Source organism: Nymphaea colorata, chromosome 6 (assembly GCF_008831285.2).
Source record: "Nymphaea colorata isolate Beijing-Zhang1983 chromosome 6, ASM883128v2, whole genome shotgun sequence".
Taxonomy (NCBI): Eukaryota; Viridiplantae; Streptophyta; class Magnoliopsida; order Nymphaeales; family Nymphaeaceae; genus Nymphaea; species Nymphaea colorata.
In genome coordinates, this window is record NC_045143.1 from 13,386,247 (window position 1) to 13,406,805 (window position 20,559).

Below are 20,559 nucleotides of genomic sequence, written 5' to 3' on the forward strand. Positions count from 1 at the left end.
ATGAAGGCACCATGCATAATGATGTCCCCCACATTCTGATAAGGACACTAGATATCACCATCACTCATATATTGATTGATGAAGAAACAAGTCTAAATATTTGTTTGCTATAAATAGCCTAAGCGTTGGGAATAGGAGAATCAAATTATTCTCCTGTAGCATTCACTATGCATAGATATGATGGACATGGACAACCTTGCCTAGGTTGTATATGTTCAGAAGTGGACAATGCAGAAATCAAATTTGAGATCATATTCTATGTTGTGGACATAAAACCCTCCTTCAATATGCTATTAGGCCAACCATAGATTCATTAGGCTAATACAATTCCATCAACTATACACTAATGTGTCCGTTGGACCAGAGAAGTAGAGACAATCATGGCATATGTAGGAGATAGTCAAGAACGACACTTTGTTCTCACCCCAAATTTTTCAAAAAAAAAAAACTGTATTTTCTTTGGATTTAAAACCTAGACCCAGAACAAATTAGCAATTGTTCATTCCAAAATAAATCTTTCAACCCTGGTCTTTTTACCCATATGCAAATTTGAAACTTCACCTTAAACGCGACATTTAAATCCAGAACCTCTGGACCTGCATTTCTTTTGGATTCGATTTGTGTTAACGGGTCTAGTCTCAACCAAGATCTGACGTGTTAAACTTGTCTCACTGGTTTTTGTGTGTAACTTGGTGAGATGGCCGAGACAACAGCCATAGTGGTCGACTAAATCGATTCAACCCCCACGCACGAGGAGAGGAGGTGCACAGCAGCTTCCGACCACCACCACTGCAAGTTTCGACGGACTGCATGAGAAATCAGGTGACCACCAAGCGGCGTTGTGGGTTCCCAACGGAGGGCTAAGTCAACCAGCGGACTGCGCGAGAAATCAGGCAAGCACCAGGTGGCGTTGTAGATTCCCGACAGAGGATTCAGTCTACCAGCGGGGTGCAGCATGGTATCTTTAGGAAGGGGGCAGAGTTCCAACAAAATATAGTCAGGCTGGCATGCCACTGGAGAGCAGGTCTGCTGGAGAGCAGGTCTGCTGGTGAGCTGGCTGAGCAGGCGTACATCAGCAGGGCAACCATCGGGTGGCTATGGAGGTTCCCGACAGAAGGAGGGACGACCAGCAAGCTGCTGCAATCATCTTATCAGGCGGCACCATGTCCCCCCTCTTCAATGATTGGTAGCACGCAAACAACTCTTGCCTCTTTATTTAAACCCTCATCGGTGAAAAACTAAGCAAGTTTTCGATCGTCTTGTAAAACTTACAAATCTCTGAGCAATCCTTGGTCGATTTGAGCACGAATCCACCCTGTACTTAAGCTTGAAACAACTCCCTGTTTCCTAGTGAAGTGATTTCCCAACAAGCTTGATCAAGCATCTGCCATTGTTTACTCTAGTAGTCATTCACTTCCCAAGTGCTTAGACCGACTCCCCAGTCTCCTACGGTTCCGACGAGCCCAAGATCGATTGGTGTCGTGCCTCCTACTGGCCAGAATAGTCAAATCTCCTACCATTGATCTGCTTTATGCAGAACCCTTCCCCTGTTCACACGAGGTAGAGAGTCCAGTGGCTGATCATCTGGCTAGCGCTATTTCTTCCAGTGACCAATCACTATGATATTGCACAGATTGCACCACCGATACATTACGTTTATCCATTGGATCAGAGATTGACCGGAGAAGTGGCTGGAGTCAGCCGGAATAGCAAGTTTTCTAGCCGCCTATTTCTGTGCCTGTTGTCCCTATTACAGCAAAACATACCTCTATTCAACAAACAATATCTTTGGATTCCATGGTTGGGTAACCATAAAAGTAGACTCATCATCTTCCTCACTTCTGCTTGGTTCAAACGAACCATAGAACGTGCAAATCTGAATAGGAAGCAAAAATCTATAGAGCTATGAAGCTGCCCCTAACCTTCGATAGGCTCAGTAAGCAGAATCGGCAACTGCCGTAGGAACAGTCCCTATTATGCATCCCCTGCCACCTAGACCCTTCACCGATTCACTGTCTTGTTGGCTCTATAATGTACTTGAAGATCTCATGACTCCAACGAGCCTAAGCGCATCCAAATTCGAGCTCTATGGGTGGAACTCCAACCCCTGGTAGCTGCTGCTGTCCATCGGCTATGGCAGATGCGACAGGAAGCAGTCAGGCTCCCGAGCGGTATTGCTATCTCTCCTTGGCATCTCAGGTAAACCAGCGGATGAGAGGCGTTGCCTTTCCGGCTACATCCCTAGTCACCGGCGACCGCTCTAAGATCTTTTGAAGTAAGAATTCCTCTTCTAAATCATTCTCATTAGAGGTATGTGACCAATATCTCATTCCATTTCTTTTTCTTATTTTATTTCTTCTTCATTTCCCCATGTCCATATGAGTTAGCTCTCAAATCTCCTTTTTGGAGTCAAGAAACTATTCTTGAGTGCACTGGGAGTATGAAAAGATGATATGTTATTTCATGTTATGATTAAAACATGTTCTCTCTTTTCTTGAATGTTGCTTTGTTTTGAGATATTGTTCATGTATAGTCGATTAATTTTTTTTATTTATATAAGAATGCATGGCGAGAATGAGGGTGTGGTTTGAAATTCTTCTCTAATGTTATGTTAATTTATGGGGTTGAGATTTATTCATAAAAAAAACCCTCACGAATATGTACATGTTAATATGGATTGTCATGGTATTCTTGTGTTCAGTTTCTCTTTTAATCACTAGGAACTCTAATGAGTGCCTTATTATGTAGCTTGATTTTCTTTCATACCCACCGGTGGAAGAAATATATCCCTTGTAACAAAGCAAATAATAATATTTTATGTTAATATATAAAATAGTTAGAAATCATGCTTTTCAAAAGATTTTCGAAAACAATAACTCTCTTTAATGTGGCTTTGGACACTTAGCTTAGGCTCTTGCATGAGCCCGAGTTTCTCTCCATCCTATATAAAACTTGAAGTAGGACATTTTAAGTTATTTCTTGATTTTTAATCTCATGAAGACGCATGTGCACATGATGATATTCTTTATCCTTCTCTCTCTATGTTTCCACATTTTATTTTACAAATTTTCATATACACATGAATGTATATATATATATATATATGTTATATTTTTTTTATAAACTTTCATATATGTATATATATGATAGTATATACACATATATGGGCATCTCTTTCTCTCTATCTCTCTCTCTCTCTTTTGATGGGAGTATTTCATCTTTTCCATTTTTTCGGATACTTTTTTTCAAAGATCTAAGGTTTTAACTTCTTATTTGTCAACTTCATCAAGACCAAATTCAAGTAATGATCCAATATTAGAATCATGTTTGATGGTCTACAAGCACAATATATTTTCAAAAACTTTTCTTTCTTTATAACAATATTTATGATAATTATAAAAACAAAAATCTTAGATATATGTTACGGTATGAATGCTTTTAGATAAATGTTATGGTAGGAATAAATTATTCTCTTCTAATCATATACGATCAATGCATTCACACTCATTTAATATCACTTATGATTACATGCACATCTCCAAAGAACTTAAACAAGATGAGATTGAGTTCTAACTAAGTAGTAACCAAATTAGAGTAAAATCTCAAATCTACTTAAAGTCATAAGAGAACAATAATGTGACTTCAGAAGTGATGTCCAAAGATTTTCGAATGGTATTTATAAAGATTTCTCAATTCAAGTTTTTCTCAAATCAAAATGTTTTTACAATGATTGTTCAAGAACTTTTTCAAAAGTTTGAAACATCAAATCTTCAACATTTTCTCAAATACAACACCGCATTTAGAATGAAGAAGATGTTTAAACCAAAACGAAATACATCAAGGATAAGCATAGCCCTTGGATTGATTATCTCCGGTAAAGGCGCTGGGAACAGTTGATTTTCGTACCGATGGGCAGGTCTTTTTCTCTCATTTTCAAAACAGAAACTCATTTTTCTGGAGCACTCCAAAAACCAATAAATTTTTTAGGATGCAAACAGATGGTGACCATGATGGAACCCATCATCGTTTGGCTATGATTATCTTTGCTCTTCTATTTATTTTAATCATCATCTTAGGCAACATTGCATTAAAGACAACCGATTTTGTATATTTCAAAACTTCTCATACCTATTTGTCTCGGTCATTATGTTGTTGGGTTTGGTCTTAGGTGGTAGCACAAGACTAAGCCTTATAACTGGACCACACCTTGGGTAGAAAAGCCTCCTTGTTAGTACCATGAGTGGTAATTTGTGTATATCGACAAGTCATCAACAAGAAGTTGATGAACTCTATCCTTATTTACCTAAGGAAGTATTTATGCTAGTACTAAGTCATTCAACTAAAGTATATACACATAACTTGACATTAGATTATCATGATACAAAATAATCTTAATTAGGTCCCTATACCCATTTTTCTACAAAATTATTTCACATGATAGATGTTGATGTGCATAAAACTTTATGTGATGATTTACAACCTCATATACCTCTACTTCATATTGTCTTTCCAACCTAATCAATCTTTTTTGCTAATTTAATCTCTACCCTTCAGCGTCATTACTTGAGTTGTATTCTTTTCAACGTGGTGTCAATTCCCTTATGATTATATCATTTTGAAGGAAGGGCCCGAACGGTCTACTTATATCTCCCTTGAGTCTAAACTTTTGGCTCTCAAATGGTATCAGTCTTGGCATTCCATCATCTCTCGGATGTTTCCTTCCTACTTTGAAGAATGTGGGTTAGAGACAGTGGCATCAGGAGGAATGCAATCAGTGCATGAAAATTTGGTGTATGCAATTGCTGAGCGTTGGAACCCAAGGACCTCCTCTTTTTGGTTTTCATGGAGAGAAATGACAATATTATTAGATAAATTTGCCCAAATATTAGAGCTTTTCACCCCAACTTGTAACACAAATGAACCATTGTAGAAACAGTTCCTCATGAACCTGACTAAGGTTAATGCAAATGACCATATAGCTCACTATACTGGACAAAAAAGTTTGCCCCTAGTATAAAACCACGAGAGCAAAAGCATCAACCTGAAAATTTTGTATGAAAAAATTGGAGCCTATGTTGAACCTTCCACCTTATCTCAAAAAGCCATAAGAAGAATTAAACATTGTATGATGTGTTGCATAGTAGGAGTAACCCTTTTTACCGATGGAAGTGACCTCCTAGATGTGCATATTACCCAGCTTTTTTGGATACGGTGATATAGTGGGACCCCACACTTGTCAGTAGCAATGACAGTCTTAGTTTTTCTTTACCGAAGACTCACCTACTTCACCATTGGTGATGCTGACTTCATAGAAGGGTGCACATATGTCTTACAATCATGGTTCCCTAAACACGCGGGCCCCCAAGCCAGTCTATTCAGGAACATTGATGGAGCATTGACAGTCTTAGAGTAATGCTCGTTGTTTGATCGAGAAGTTGAATGAAGAAGAGATCATTTGGACTGTTTTGATCGTCGTCATAGTCTGCCCCAATACACTCACCATCATTATTATCATAGGCATACCACATTCTTGGGACCTTACATAATAGTTGATTATTGTGCTGACAAATGCATGAGACAATTCACTCAGAGGCAAAGAATTGTTTCTGTACATACACCAATTGGCGCTTCTTCTCAATGGGCGGCATTGTTTGTAGTAGCTCAACAAGAGTGGAAGGTGCAAATATCATATACTTGGTTCACAGGCCCAGTGGTAAAGAAAGAATATGCCGAGTGGTGGGATGCCAACTAACCGCCATCCATCCTTTCTTAAAAGTTAATGTTGTCAACTTTGTACTCCTTATTTCATCTTCAGTCATTGCCACCTTTGTTAGTGTTTTCTTTGGATGTAACTTTTAGAACTCTTAATGCGATATGTACCTTCATTTTGTCATCATTTTCTTCCAAAGACTCTTCTTTTTTGTGTCTCACAAGGTGAATACTTAAATGCCAACAAGATGGTTGAGACCAGAGCACAACCTAAGCAGGCTCCTCAGAATTATGCTTCATCTTCTGAGCCAATGCCAGAGACACTTGGCTTTTCAGCAATTGAACCAGAAAGCTACCATATGTTCTGATTGTTCATGGAGCAATTCATAAGGGGGCAATAAGAACAAAAGGCCTTGATGGTTACTTCAAAACCAAAAACTGAAAAATCTGTCAAGCAAAAGAGAAAGAAGAAAAACAATAAATCTTTTCCTATAGATGGAAATGAAGACCATTTGGGTTCAGATTTAGCCACTAGTAAGAAGGAAAAACTCAAACTGCTTCCTCTCAAAAATAAAAGGACAACAAAGGAAAGCAAGAAAAGAAAAGAAATTATAGAGGAAAACAGTTTACCTAGCCGTATCACCACCAAAAGTTCAAAAGAAAAACCTAAAAGAAAGAGAAAGCCAACCAAAAAAAGACAAAGAAGTACATCATCAATAATAACTCCAACAGTGAGAGTTCTGAAGAGAAAGTAAAAGAGATCAAGGGCAAAAAGAAAAAGACAAAGCCAGAATTAATCGAATCAAGTGATGATCAAAGCCTGACTAAGCGCAAGTTTCATGAAATGGAGAAATGAATGAACAATCTTGAACTTAGGGGAAAAGGAAAACACTTGTACTCATGTGAGGATTACTACTTGGGCATTGATGGAGATAAAGAAGTGAAAGGCTTGCCCAAGGAGTTGGTCAAATATGATGGAACCACCTACCCACACGTTCATCTTTTAACCTTCCTCAATGATTGGTATAAAATTCAGGCAAATAGCAGAGTTTTATTTTGCTATTTTTCAAGAAGTCTTGAAGGCATGGCCACACAATGGTACAAAGAAAATGTCAACCCAGTCGAACTGAAAGAATTTGACAGATTGATTAACATGTTTGTCAAAAGATTTCAACAAAATGCTTCCATGGCTCCAACCTTCAATACCATTTGCAGTCTCCATCAGAAACAAGGAGAAAAAACTTGAGAATTCATCCAAACATGGGGAATCCAATGTAACAAGATGAAAGAGACTATTTTTGAAATGCAAGCACTGTCACTCATCAAGAAAAATCTCGCCTAACCCTTGAAGAGTCTCATCCACAATGCTCCGATCAAGACCTTTGCTAAGTTAATTGAACAAGCAGATTCAATAGAGGAAAGAATTGAGGAAGGCGATTTTGATGGAATCATTACTCCTAAATACAAAGAAGATGGTAAGAAAGGAGGGAGGACACAGTGGCCTACACACTTCATAGCAAATACCGGCATTCGAAAAGACAATGGCAATAGTAACAAGCATGAAAAAGAAGACAACCACAAAGAACACACAGCTATCCAAGAGAAATGGAGAAAGGAAAAACAAACACCCAAGCTGGAGTTATGACCAGAAATTCACTCCTCTTAGTCAGTCTCGCGAGAAGATCCTGGAATACCTCCTCACCAAGGGAACTATCATCTTGCCAAGAAAATATCAGAGCATCCGAAAATGATGGGAAGTAATAAAAAAAACTATGTAAGTTTCATCGTGTCTATGGTCATGACACTGAGGATTATTTTGTTCTCAAAAACATTATCGAAGATTTTATCAACAAAGATCTCAAGGTTGATGATGATAGCATCCCTAAGGTATTAAGGAATCATTTTCCTAATCACAGGAAGGCAGCAGTAGCCATGATCACCATACGCATTCCACTCCCATATCATCTAGAGGATCACATCCGACCTTGTGATAGAAGCAGTTCACACAAAGTCATGATGACAAATCAAGGTAAGAAACCTCCAGATTTTATTGCTATGATGAATGGCACGACATAAAGTTGACCCAGAAAACTTCTCATAATTCTAAAAACTTTTATCCTACGAGGCAATGACGATGAATCATCAAGTAACTCCTCAGATGAGGACCCATTAAACTTGGATAATGTCATCCCTTTGGAAGTACGAATGGTTGAGAAAGACTGGATTCAAGCCTCTAAAGACCAGTCGATTACCTTTTCAAAAAAAAAATATTTCAAAATGGGGATATTATCACGACGATACTCTTTACATCGTCATCCAAATTAATAAGATGACTGTACTACATGTATTGATTGACAGAGGAAGTGGTTTAAATATTTGTCCTGATTTCACGGCCAAGTTTTGGAATATCGTGAAGATAAGTATCGCTCTAATGATACCAAGATCTTACGACAGCCGAAGCATGAATAAAGTACTCTCAACATGAATATACTGCCTACATTACATTTCATGTGGTGGATGTACCACTATCCTATAACTTACTCTTGGGACGGCCTTGGATCCATGAAGTACGATGAATCTCATCAACCCTTCATCAATGTCTCAAATAGAATTTTGATCTATCGGTCATCACTGTACATGTTGAGGATCCGATCGAGAGGTTAGTACAACTAATGCTCACAAGACCAATTGATTCAGTGGACATACCCAACATAAGAACAGTGAAGGAAAGGCCTTTGGAAGAATAGATGCAGAATATGGAGATAGGCGAATCATCTGGGAGTGTCTGTACTATTTCAAGCAGTTGTTCAAGTTATCGAAAACATCTCTTGTATACTTATTTCGTGAGAAACCTTAAGGGATTTCAGTTACTCCTGAAAGGTTGTTACCATCCATTAACTGGCCTCAAAAAGAATGAAGATAGCATCTTACAACCGATCAATATCTATTTTCAGTTGGACACTAGAGGATTGGGATATCATAAGGAAATTTGAAGAAGATCTCGTGGGCTGATAGTATTCACCTTCATTTCAAATCCTCCCATGAATTTTGTTATCTTAAACTTCTATTTGTCTGGTCTCATGAGAGGACCCCCTCCATGAACTAAGAACTTTTGATATGCAATGCAAGCAATCTTTTGTTATCAATCTTAATTGCATTTAATTTTCTCCTTCTCCTCCTCTTTACAGGATGTCAAAGCTCAACATATCACAGTTTCTTCTTTTTCCTCAGAAGTCATCCCAAAAAGCATTTATCAAATAAGCAGTCGGTGAAATACAACTTATGACAATACCCGAGTCAGAATTACCAAAATTCGCTTAGATTCAGAAACAAGAACATCCCTTGTCCTTACTTAATGATCTAGTTGAAGAGATTAACATTGGAACCAGTGAGAATCCTAAAATCCTTCAAATTGGCACCAGTTTGTCACTAGACAAAAAAAAAATTGGACTTTCTTATAAGCCACCAACAAGCTTTCGCATGGACTTATGAAGTTATGTCAGGATTAGACCCCAGTTAGTTGAACATTGTCTACCTAAGTCCTATTGCAAGCTACTTAAGAAAAAGTTGCGCAAGTTTGATCATCAACTAGAAGGGCCCATAAAAGAAGAATTAAAGGACCTACTAAAGGTCAAACTCATTCGTGTCATCGATTACCCTGAATGATTGACTAATATCGTGCTAGTCCACGAGAAAAATTACAAATTCAGATTGTGCATTGACTTTCAAGATTTGAAGAAAGTCACACCGAAAGAAAATTATCCACTTCCAAACATTGTTTTATTGGTAGACAATACCGTAGATGATGCCTTGTTCTCTTTCATGGATCGATATTCATGATATAACCAAATCAAATTAGCAGTCAAGGATCAACCTAAGACCACTTTTACTACACCCTAGGGCATTTTTTGTTATACGGTGATGCCGTTTGGGTTAAAGAATATTGGAGCAACTTGTCAATGAGCCACGACCGCTATCTTACATGACCAGATGCACAAAATCATGGATGCATATATCGATGACATATTGATCAAATTCAAGATAAAAGAAGATCACATTCAAAACTTCACCCAAGTGTTCAAGGGACTCTTACTGTACAAGCATCATTTGAATCCTCAAAAATGTGTATTTGGAGTTGAATTGGGTAAACTTTTGGGTTTCATGGTCAATATGAGAGGGATTGAGATAGATCTTACCAAAGCTAAAATAATCATTGATATGCTACCACCTACCAATATCAAGGAACTGTGAAGTTTGCAAGAGCGAATCCAGTCCAACAGACGATTCATTTTCAATGTAGCCATGCGATGCGAACCATTCAACCAATTGCTGAGAAAATGTGTCAAGTTTGAATGGGGCTTTGAATGCCAACAGTTTTTTGAAATGATCAAGAAATACCTTCTAAATCCACCAACTTTAAAATCCCCAGTGTTGGTCAGACCATTGTTGTTTTATATCATAGTGAATGAGTCAGCATGTGCCATCTTTTTCGCATAATATGAGGAAGGAAGTTGTATCGAGCATACAATTTATTACATTAGCAAAACTTTTGTCTAGTACGAAAAGAAGTACTCTCCAATGAAAAAAACTTGTCTACCATTGGTTTGGATGTGTCAGAAGTTGAGACATTATTTATTAGCTTGCAAGGTCAAGATACTCTCCAAGCTAAATCCTCTTAAGTACATCTTAGAACAACCCTACCTTAATAGATGTTTCACCAAATGGAAAGTTATATTGATGTAATGTGATCTTGAATATGTGTCCCAAAAGTTAATCAAATAACAAGCAATTGTGGATAAGTTAGCAGACTTTCTCCAATACGAAGATATCAAAACTAACGATGAGTTTTCGGACAAACATGTACTAAGATTGGAAACGGTCCCAGTATGGAAAATGTTCTTTGATAGATCCAGGAATGTGAAGGGAGCAGGTATAGGCATCCTACTTATCACTCCGAAAGATGAAATGATCTCATACTCCTTGAAACTCGACTTTCCATGTACCCATAACATGACTGAATATGAAACCCTCTTACAAGAACTTTGTTATTTACTGAGTTTTCATGTAAAAATGATGCATGCCTTCGGTGGCTCTTAGCTTATCATAAATCAAGTGAATGGAGAATGACAAGTCAAAGACAAAAAGTTGGTGTCATATCAAGATATTGCCACCTCCTTGATCCATCAGTTTGAAGAAGTACAACTAAGTTATATAAAAAGAGAAGACAACTCTATTGCGGATGGCCTTGCGAGTCTGGGATCCACTATTTCCTTTTGAACCAATGAAACAAATCGTTCTTTTGAGATTGGAAGGTTAGAACACCCTGCTTTTGAAACGATGAAGCATGTTCATCATATCCGAGAAGGGAATATGCCTTGGCATCATGACATCAAAAGGTACACTAAAAGTGGAGAATTCCCAACTAGAATACCCAAAAATGAACAGAAAGCAATTCAATGTATGTCAGTGAAGTACTTTATTCTTGCAGGAGTGCTATACAAGTATGAATTTAGTACTGAATACTCTTGGTGCCTTGATGAAGACGAGGCGAAGGAATTCATCGAAGAGTCACATCGAGGAGACTGTGGGGGCCATGTTGGTTACCAAACCATCACCAAGTAGATAATTTGAGTGAGATATTATTGGTCTACTACTGCACGCCTCTCACTTGCATTTTGTGATATATCCTTGGTCATTTTTAGTGTGGGCATTTGACGTAGTCAGACCAATATCTCCTGCAACTTCTAATGCCCATAAACATTTTCTTATTGCAACAGAGTATTTTACCAAGTGAGTATAAGTCGTCACACTCAAAACAACAGAAGGGCATCAAGTGGTGTCATTCATTCACAAAAATCTTCTTTACGGATTTGGAATCCCTCATGTTATCATATCTGACAATGAGACTCATTTCAAAAATGAAAAGATGAGGTAGTTGTGCAGTAAATACTATATCATGCATCATTTTTTAGTTCCTTATTACCCTCAATGTAATGGGCAAGCAGAGGTCACCAACAAGATCCTGATCCGCATCTTGGAGCGAACAGTGGACACTAAAAGTGACTGGCATGAAAAGCTACATAATGCTTTATGGGCATATTGCACCACTATGAGAATTCTAACAAAAGCTACTCGAGCTAAGTTAGTCTACGGAATGGAAGTGGTTCTACCATTACATGTGCTGAAGCCTGCTTTGAAGTTTGCTTCTCTCATAGAGCTTTGTTTAAGTTAATATCAATAGAAAAGGCTAATGCAGCTCGATTTGCTAGATGAAAATGGGCTAAAAGCGGCTGAGCACACTGAAGCATATTGTTATGGGTGATTAAACAGTTTGCCAAGTCAGTTATCGAGAGATAGTTCAAAGCGAATTACTTAGTCCTACGAACTGTGGTGTATCTTAGAGAATGACCACAGGGTAAGTGGGCACCGAACTGTGAAGGTTCATATGTTAAAAAGGAAGTCTTGCTCTATAATTCATATCGACTGATTGATGCTGATGGGTTGGAACTTGTCGATCCTGTTAACGCTCTTCACCTCAAGAAATTCTACGTCCAGTTCTCTTGTGTTCATTTTCCAATCAATGACAAATATTTGTGTCTTCTACCGTCAATCTACTACTCATTTTGGATTCTTCCCAGCCGTAAAACATAACGATTACACTGGCCATTTTTATTTTATTATCAATCAAGATTTGAGAACAACTAGGGTTAAACTTGCAATGTAAGAGCAACCAACGTAGTTGAACGGCAGACTGCACAAGAAATCAGGCAGGCACTGGGTGGCATTGTGGATTCCCAATTGAGGATTTAGTACACCAGCGGGCTGCAACACGGTATCTTCAAGAAGGGGGCAGAGTTCCAACGAAATACAATCAGGTTGTAGCACGCCTGTAGGTGAGGTGGTTGGGCAAGCGTGCAGCAGCAGGGTGACCACCTGGCAGCTGTGGAGGTTCCCGATGGAAGGCAGGGATGACCGGCAAGCTGCAACAATCATCTTATCGGTCGGCACCATGTCCACCCTTTCCAACAATCGGTAGCACGCGAGCAAGTCTCACCTCTTCTATTTAAACCCTCATCGACGAAGAAATAAGCAAGTTTTTGATCGTCTTGTGAAATTTACAAATCTCTGAGCAATCCTTGGTCGATTTGAGCACGAAACGACCCTGCAGTTAAGCTCAAAACAACTCCCTGTTTTATGGCGAAGTGATTTCCTGGCAAGCCTGATCAAGCATTCGTTGTTGTTTACTCTAGCGGTCATTCGCTCCCCAAGTGCTCAGACCGGCTCCTTGGACTCCTATGGTTCCAATGAGCCCAAGATCGACCGGTGCCATGACTGCTACCAGTCAGAGTCAAATCTCCAGCTGTTGATCGGCTTACTACAGAACTCTTCCCCTGTTCGCACGAGGCATAGAGTTCCACCTCCAGCGGCTGATCATATGTGTGGCGCTGTCTCCTCCAGCAACCAATCACCATGATATTGCACACACTACACTGCCGGTGCATTACGGTTCCATCGGACAGGAGATCGATAGGAGAAGTGGTTGGAGTCAGCCGGAATAGCAAGTTGTTCGGCCGCCTGTTTCTGTGATTGTTGTCCCTTTTACAGCAAAACACACCACTGTTCAACAAACCATATCTTTGGATCCCATTGTTGTAATTGCAAGAGTAAGCTCTTCATCTTTTTCACTCCCACATGGTTCCAACGAGCCATAGAATGCGTAAATCCGAGTAGGGAGTAGAAATCTATAAAGGTGTGAAACTATCCCTATTCTTCGATAGGCTCAGTAAGCAGAACTGACGACTACCATGGGAACAGTCCCTATTCCTTGTCCCCTGCTGCCTAGACACATCACCAATTTACTCTCTTGTTAGCTCCTTGATGTACCTGAAGATCTCACGACTACGACGAGCCTAAGCACGTCCAAATTCGAGCTCTGTGGGGGGAACTCTAGTGCCTAGTAGTTGCTGTTGTCCATTGGTTGCGACTGACGTGATAGGAAGTAGTCAGGCGCCCGAGCAATGTTGTCCACCCTGTTGTTGTCTCTCCTCGACATCTCAAGTAAACCAGTAGACGAGAGGCACTGCCTATCCGGCTATATCCCTAGTCACCAGCGATTGCTCTAAGATCTTTCGAAGTAAGAATTCATCTTCTAAATCATTCTCATTAGAGGTATGTGACCAATATCTCATTCCATTTCTTTTCCATATTTTCTTTCTTCTTCATCCCCCCATGTTCATATGAGATAGCTCTCAAATCTCCTTTTTGGAGTCAAGAAACTATTCTTGAGTGTGCATAGGGAGCATGAAAAGATGAGATGAAATATTTCATTTTATGATTAAAATATATTCTCAGTTTTCTTGAATGTTGCTTTGTTTTGAAATATTGTTCATGCATAGTCAATTAATTTTTCCTATCTATATGTGAATGCATGGCAAGGATAAGGGTGTGGTTTGGGATTCTTCTCTATTATTATGTTAATTTTTATGTTGGATTTGTCCAACCTGAAAAAACACTCGTGAATATCTACATGTTAATATGCATTGTCATGTCATTCTTGCGTTTAGTTTCTCCTTTAATTACCCAATTAGGGACCCTAATGAGTGTCTTATTATGCAGCTTAATTTTCTTCTATACTCAACGATGGAAGAAATATATCCCCTTATAATAAACCAAATAATAATATTTTATGTTATATATAAAATATTTGAGATCATACTTTCAAAAGATTTTCGAAAACATGAACCTCTTTAATGTGGCTTTGGAGACTTAGCTTAGGCTCTTGCATGAGCCCGAGTTCATTTCCGGCCTACATAAAACTTGAAGTCGGATATTTTAAGTTATTTCTTGATTTTTAATCTCATGAAGACGCATATATATATATACATATTATATGTGCATATGTGCACATCATGATGTTCTTTATATACAGATGAATGTATATACATATATGTGTTATATTTTCTCTCTCTAGAATCTTTTGTTTCTCTCTTCAATTTAAATGTCTTTTCCTACAAATTTCTTTTATATATATATATATATATATATATATATATATATATATATATATATATATATATATATATATATATATATATATATATATATATAGTTATATTTATCTTCTTTTTTTTCCCTTTAAAATCTCTCTTTCTCTTTGAATCAATATCCTTATTTTTATAAACTTTCATATATGTGTATGCGTGATAGTATGTACATGTATATGGGCATCTCTTTCTCTCTCTCTCTCTTTCTTTCTATGTGAGTATTTCATCTTTTTCATCTTCAAAGATCTAAGGTTTTAACTTTTTATTTGTTGACTTCATCGAGACCAAAATTCAAGTAATGACCTAATATTGGAATCATGCTTGATGGTCTACAACCCCAATCTGTTTTCAAAATTTTTTTTTTCTTTATAAAGTTATCTATGATAATTATAAAAACAAAAATCTTCGATGTATGTTGGAGTATGAATGCTTTTAGATGAATATTATGGTAGAAATGAATTATTCTTTTCTAATCATATAGGATCAATGTATTCATGCATTCATATTCATTTAATATCACTTATGATCACAAGCACCTCTCCAAAGAACTTAAGTAAGATGAGATTGAGTTCTAACTAAGTAATAACCGAATTAAAGCAAAATCTCAAACTTACTTAAAGTCTTAAGAGAACACTAAAGTGACTTTAGAAGTGACCTCTAAAGCTTTCCAAATGGTATTTGTAAAGATTTCTCAATTCAAGTTTTTCTCAAATCACAATATTTTACAATGATTCTTCAAGAACTTTTTCAAAAGTTTGAAACATCAAATTTTCAACATTTTCTCAAACACAACACCACATTTACAATGAAAAAGATGTTTAAGCTAAAATGAAATGCATCAAGGATAAGCAAGGACATTATTTGGCAAATGATTCTTCAAGAACACTAACTACTGGTTTCATGGACCTACAAGGACATGCCAGGTCTTGTCCTCAAACCAGTAGAGTATCATTTGCCATTGATGTCAAAATGCAAGTCAATAAATAAAAACTGAAGAAATTAGACCATTGATTTGAGGGACAAGTCAAGGTAGGTCTACAACATCTATTTAAGGCATGGTTTATCTAGGCAATTGACTACCCCAAATGATTAGCAAAGATCTTAAAAAAGTTACTCCCAAACATGACTATGCATTACCAAAAATTGACTTGTTGGTATGTAGCACATCAGGTCATACAATGTCCTCTTTCATAAACTTATATACTAAATATAATTAGATCAAGCTATCCTCACAAGATCAACCTAAAACATCATTTGCAATCCTTTGGGGCACCTTCTATATACAATAATGTCTTTCAGATTAAAAAGCATTGGGAGCAACATACCAAAGGGCTATGACACTCATATTTCATGATAAAATGCACAAATTTATGAATGTGTATGTTGAGGATCTATTGATCAAGTCAAAGATAAGAGAAACTCACATTGATACCCTAGCTCAAGTAGTTGACCTTTTGCAATACAAAATCAGACTAAATCCACAAAAGTGCATGTTTGAAGTGGAATCCAACAAGCTCTTATGATTTATGGTCAGCAAAAAAAAAATTGAAATGGATCCCACAAAGCCAATGCAATTATAAATATGCTCCACCAATGAATCTAAAAGAGCTATGCAGATTGCAAGGCTGAAATCAATAAAAAAGTTTATACCCAACTTGGCCATCAGATTCAAGCCATTCAATCACCTCTTAAGGAAAAGAGTGAAGTTTGGATGGGCACAGGAATGCCAAACATCATTTGAACAGATCCAGAAATACTGAAATCCCCAAATTTTGAAAACCCATTTACTATTTTACATCACAAGCCTATGGTGAATTCCTAGCACAATATAAAGAATGATATCGTAAGACAGATCAGGTCCCATCTCCTATAAATGTCCACAAGAAATACAAAGGCGAATACATTTTTTAACATTTCTCATATGAACGGTTATATGTTAGATTTAAAAAAAATGCATGTAAACAACTGCCCCAAACTTATTAGATCTTAATCTACAAGATCAAGCCTAAGACTATTTTATTATTTTGTCTTTGATCTCTAGGAAAACCCTTGAACCCAGTCAACTTTAGATAGTTTGGAACTCAACCAAGCTCATTTTCAGCTCTACTTAAATAGCAATTATATTATTTCTAGGGTGTATGAGATAAGTATAGTCTTCAACTCAATCTAATTTTAGCTAAGGAGGCTTGGGCCTACCAAAGCTAATCTAAAATCAGTCCCAGTTAACCAGACCAAACTAGATCCAGAAAAATGAACTTGGTCCAAGCCAACTTCAGCCCAATGGGTAGGGATGTTCAATTAATCGAGCCATCTTGGGCTTGATTCGAACTTGCTGGGATAAACTCAACTCGAAATCAACTCATTAAACAAGCCATGGAGAGAATCCAGAGATTTGGTGCATATATGTGCTCTTTATTGGTTTTCCTATGGTTTTTTATAATTATTTTATCTAGAGCTAGGGTTTTAGCCCTTTATAGTTACCCCTTTTATTGGTAATAAATAGGGAGGGATCCTCCCATGTTGCATCATTTTGTTGAAAGATAACAAAGTTCATCATACAATGGTCACTTGAAAAGCATAAAATGTATATTAAGAGGCACAAGCTTAAACGAGTCGAACTCAAGCTCAAACTCGCTTAAATGAGTCAAGCTTGAGCTCAGCTCATAAAGCTCAAATCGAGATCCAGCGGAGTTCGAGCTGGCTGAGCTCGGGCACACCTCCTATCACAAATCAATTCTCATGTTCAAATATTCAATCCAAATCCAAATCTATGGCCCACTGCCTATTCCATATCCAACTGCTTTATATCTCATCCAGACTGCAAATCTAATCCTTTATCTGTAGTTCATGATATGTTTTCCATTCAGAATCCATACTTCAATTTTAATCTTCAATCAATTTCCAAGTTCTAGGTCTGAATGCATAGGGTTATGCCCCCTATAGGGCTGCACAACACGTCAAGCTAACTCGAGCGTGACTTGTGCTCACTCATCTGAACTTGAATCAAACTCGACTCATTTATAAACGAGTCAAGCTTGAGTTCAAGTGTATGCTCAAAATATTATACAAGTTGAGTTTGAATTGTAAGAACTTACTCGTTTAAACTTGAGTTAGCTCGACTATATAATACATGTTGAATTATAATGATAAAATAGTTAAATAAGTAGCAACTAGACGAGCTAATCAAATTAAACGAGTTAAAAAAAAAAAAAAAACATGTTTAACATAAATGAGTTAAACAAGTCAAATTTGAGTTTGATGTTGTACTGTCGAGTTGAGCTTCAGCTTGTTCTATCGAGCTCAGCTCGAACTCGAGTCGAGCTCAAGTTTTCTGAGTTGAGTCGAGCTCAAGGTTTCTAAGTTGAGTTGAGCTCAAGCTTTTTGAGTCGAGTCGAGCTCAAGCTGGCCCAACTCAAGCTTGACTCAGCTCCTGTGCAGCCCTAACCACATAGCCCCTAGAGCCTAGATGCCATTGACTTTAGCATTTCCCCTGCTTTTGAAATACTAGAAAGTGTTACCACCCTCTTCTAGATCAAATTTGAGGCCTAAAATCCATGATTTGTGCATAAAATCTATGTGTGAATCAACCAAATTATGACATACAACCTTAGAACAACCTGAACCACACATCTTAAGGTTTCATCTTTTTAGCAAACCCCGAGAGGCTCCTTATGCTTAGGGTGGGCATCAGGCCGGCCCGATGTCCAACCCGTTGGTCCCGGGCCTGGGCCCGATACCTGCAACTCAAGCCCAGGCCCGGCCTGGCCTGGTCTGGCCTGATTATAACAAAAAACTATTTTTAAAATATAAAATATATACATTATTAATAATAAACAATAATTTTAAAAATTAATTGGGCCGATCTAGGCCCACCCATCGGGCCCAGGCCCATACAGAGCCGGGTACGGGCCCCTGCCAGCGGCTCGACCCGGCGCCCACCCCTACTTATGCTGCTGCCTCCCTCCTGGCCTCCTTCTCAAAGGTTCAAAATGACCTCAATTTCCCCTATAGATAGAGGAGAAGTGGGGACATACTGCCATCTCTATCTCCTCCTTGTTCTCTTTTGGGTTTCTTCTTCTTCAAGAAATTCTCCCTTCAGTTTTGCCTATTTTCAGGTTCTCGTTCTTCTTCTTCCCCTTCTTTTCTCAACCACCCTTTCCTGAGAGTCACTTCTTTTCTATTGACATTCTTCTCTTCTTCTTTCAACATTTGGAGTTTTAGGGAAGAGTTCAAATAGCTGCCTCTAGTAGAGCTTTGTTGGAGATTGAAGTAGGGTTTCTGGTGATCATAAGAGGCTCTGGTTGATTCGTTGAAAGGAGAAAAAGAGGCAGCTCTCCATCTTTGTTTACTTCCTTTTATGTTTTCCTTCCTATCTGTCCTAGGATGAGATCTAGACTAGGAATTCAAGCCTTGGTCATCTCACTCATCTCTTCCTCACTCTCATGTTGTTTTGTTTAGTTTATTGTATTTCATTTATCTTCACGCATTGTTTATGCCCATGATCATACATTATATGTTCATTTTACTTTCTTAATGTTTCCAACGCATCTATAAGCATGCTGCGTGTGTTTTGCTTTGTTTCTTTGTCACAGCACGGATGTTATTAGGATTTCTTTTATAAGTGGACGTTAGGGTCATATTTTTATTTATTTTGGTCAAGATTAGATTGTTGCTAGGGTTTGCTTTTGTGTAACTTTTATTGTAGGTCATCCAAACCCATCTTAGCTCTAAAATTTTGCTTCTACAGTACCTAGAGCTTGGTTGAATTTTGAAAAACTGCATCTTCCTAACCAGAATTCATTAAAAGTTGTTTTGGCCCTCCGTTTCACCAATTCACATGGACTGTTTTTCTGCAACTTATAGGTTGCAAATTTTGAGTCCTAAAAGTCGAGCAACTTGGGAACTCTATGGCTTTGGTTATAGGACATGTTTTTTCATTCTTCTTTGATGTGTCTAAGCATTTCAGGTCGGTGTGCAGCTCAATTTTCAAGTTTCCTATCTTAGGTCTTGAGCTGTTGCATTTAGAACTACATTCTGCTGAACCCTGTGACTGTTTGCAATTTGTGGTTTCTGCAATAAGGTTTGCAACCTCATGTTTCATTATCTTCTCTTTTCACTTTTTCATTTGAAAAACCCCTTTTCCAGTGTGAAGACTTTCACATCTTTGTTTTCAAAAAACTTGGGTATGAGGGTACAACTCTCTCTCTCTCTCTCTCTCTCTCTCTCTCTCTCTCTCTCTCTCTGTGTGTGTGTGTGTGTGTGTGTGTGTGTGTGTGTGTGTGTGTGTGTGACAAAATAATAAGAGTTCAAACAAACAAAAGAATATAGTCATGATTCAAAATCTATCAATTATAAAGAGAAAAAACTAATCAACAAAGTATAAAAGTAACAAACATACTAAAAAAAAGGAAAATCCTATTTTTTGGACAAAAATGAACTTGTACCCTTTTCTACTGTACCTGGGACATACCCACGGCATATGGACCGGTATAGTATGGGTCCTGCTCCATTAAAGTATTACCCATGTGGCATACCTGTCCATGTTTTTTGAAGTAAAAATAAGGCATTGGTTAGCTTTTCATCACCCTGGAATAGGATAGTGTGTCCTGTTTTCGTGTAACATAATTTCTGTTGTAGCTTGCTTACCCCCTAACTCCCAACATAAGAGTGAATATTTCCAATCTATCACGTGGTTCATTTAGTCAATGTGCAAAGTGTACCTATGCATATTTTCAAGTCAAATTCAACTTCTTAAGTAGGACTTTTGTCTCCCCCAAAGTCCACAGTTGGATCATATGTTCTCTTT